Source organism: Penaeus monodon, chromosome 15 (genome assembly GCF_015228065.2).
Source record: "Penaeus monodon isolate SGIC_2016 chromosome 15, NSTDA_Pmon_1, whole genome shotgun sequence".
Taxonomy (NCBI): domain Eukaryota; kingdom Metazoa; phylum Arthropoda; class Malacostraca; order Decapoda; family Penaeidae; genus Penaeus; species Penaeus monodon.
In genome coordinates, this window is record NC_051400.1 from 39,741,491 (window position 1) to 39,741,700 (window position 210).

Genomic DNA, 210 nt, shown 5'->3' on the forward strand with positions numbered 1-210 from the left:
ACGCTAGAATCACAAATTTAATAATAAACGCTAGAATCACAAATTTAATAATAAACGCTAGAATCACAAATTTTCACTTCTAGATTTTATTCCTATTTGTTAAATAATCTTCATTCTTCCATTGCTCAATCATTTTGTTTGATTGTCTTTCCATATCCCTTTTCATAAATAAGATAACCATTTAAATGTAATGTAGCACACAACCACAAA

General features: G+C 26.7%; 1 protein-coding gene across 1 annotated transcript in view; it reads right to left on the bottom strand.

Moving 5' to 3' along the window:
* LOC119582035 overlaps nt 1-210 on the bottom strand; it is a gene marked incomplete at its 5' end in the record, with an annotated part of 17,740 nt that overhangs the window by 8,374 nt on the left and 9,156 nt on the right.